At 41.6% G+C, this 1,891-nt stretch overlaps 1 protein-coding gene and 1 non-coding gene across 3 annotated transcripts in view; both read right to left on the bottom strand.

Moving 5' to 3' along the window:
- KLHL24 (kelch like family member 24) overlaps positions 1-1,891 on the bottom strand; it is a 43,975-nt gene that overhangs the window by 10,530 nt on the left and 31,554 nt on the right. The window lies entirely within an intron of this gene.
- Positions 1,501-1,639, bottom strand: LOC111728537. The gene has a single exon (XR_002775800.1).

Genomic DNA, 1,891 nt, shown 5'->3' with positions numbered 1-1,891 from the left:
CCACAACGCCCGGCTATTTTTTGGTTGCAGCCGTCATTGTTGTTTGGCGGGTCCGGGCTGGGGATTCGAACCCGCCACCTCAGGTGTAGGTGGCTGGCGCCTTAGCCGGTTGAGCCACAGGCGCCGAGCCCATTATAAATTTTCAAACCAATAATGAGCTTGGGCTATTTTTAGAATGGAAAAAACAACTTTTCTTTTTTTTTTGAGACAGAGTCTTATTATGTCACCCCTGCTAGGTGCTGTGCATCATAGCTCACAGCAACCTCAAACTCTTGGGCTTAAGCAATTCTCTTGCCTCAGCCTCCCAAGTAGCTGGAACTATAGGCTCCCGCCACAACGCCCTGCTATTTTTTTGTTACAGCTGTCATTGTTGTTTAGCTGGCCGGGTTGGGTTCAAACTCGCCAGCCTTGGTGTATGTGGCCAGCACAGTAACTACTGTGCCACGGGCAGCAAGCCAGGAAAAAAACAACTTTTAAAACCACAAAGAGGACTGGGCACAGTGGCTCACGCCTGTAATCCTAGCTTTCTGAGATGCCCAGGTGGGTGTACTGCCCTGAGCTTACAGTTTGAAGACCAGACTAAGCAAGAGCAAGATCCCATCCCCCAAAATAGTGAGGCCTTGTGGCAGGTGCCTATACTCTCAGCTACTTGGGAGGCTGAGGCAAGAGAGCCCAAGAGTTGGAGGTTGCTGTGAGCTATGATGCCATAGCACCCTACTGAGGGCAACAAAGTGAGACTGTTTCAAAAACAAACAAACCAACAAAAAAAACTCATCAAGAGAATCTTTATGTTAACTACTGGAATCTCTTGTTTTATAGTTTTAAATTTCAAATAGAGACAGAAAAAAACCATCCAAGAGTTTTTGTTCATAAGGTTCAACAGACAGTTTTGGAATTTTAAAATTCTTTGGCTTTTTCCCCTTTCAAATATAATCTAAATGAAAAAGTCCTGTAATTTTTTATGGTTGCTACATGTTAAGTCTCATAAAGAAAAACGCCAACAATCTCTTCTCTTAAACATAGGGAGGGATAAAAGACCCAATCAGTATATTCATTTGTAGTTTTAGTCAGTGTGATGTTACACAATTATACTAGAACAAAAACAACATAAGCAGTAGTGGTATGTATCCTTTACTAGACCTATTCTATCCATAGCGATACTCAGAGCTGTGTCAACTGACTCAATCATTCACCTATTATATGCCAGACATACTTTTTTTTTTTGAGATAAGAGTCTCACTATGTCACCTTTGGTAGAGCGCCGTAGCATCACAGCTCACAGCAACCTCAAACTCTTAGGATCCAGTGATTCTCTTGCCTCAGCCTCCCACGTAGGTGGGAGTACAGGCGCCTGCCACAATGCCCGGCTATTTTTTGCTGCAGTTATTACTGCTGTTTAGGGGGCCTGGTTCAAATCTGCCACCGTCCATGTATGTGGCTGACGCTGTAATCACTGTGCTACGAGCACCAAGCCTTTTTTGTTTTTTCTTTACTTCTTAAATTGTCCTCTTGTGCCTTTAAGAGCCAGCCCTATTCTTAGGATGGCTCTCTTAAACTGAGAGGGAGATTGCTGTGTGTCCTGCCAGACTACCCTGTTTGAACTGAGCACAGGGAGCAGAATGAGCATAGGCCAGGACAAGTAAAATGAAAATATGAAAGAGAGCACAGCACCATATACTTTAAAAGTATAATTACTAACTTGTCATTCTCTTCATAGAAATATCCATTCCTAAAACCACACTTAAAATGTAAGACAAATCTATATGATATTCCTCAAAGTATTACACATTGATGAATCAAAATAAAAATTGCTAAATACTGTCACTGGGGTTAAATCACTTCTAATTGTTACATTATAAAATCCAAAGTAATTATTATTATTATTATTATT

The sequence above is a fragment of the Otolemur garnettii genome, unplaced genomic scaffold (assembly GCF_000181295.1).
Source record: "Otolemur garnettii isolate 467f Iridium unplaced genomic scaffold, OtoGar3 scaffold00166, whole genome shotgun sequence".
Taxonomy (NCBI): domain Eukaryota; kingdom Metazoa; phylum Chordata; class Mammalia; order Primates; family Galagidae; genus Otolemur; species Otolemur garnettii.
This window is presented reverse-complemented; position numbering and strand designations above follow the sequence as displayed.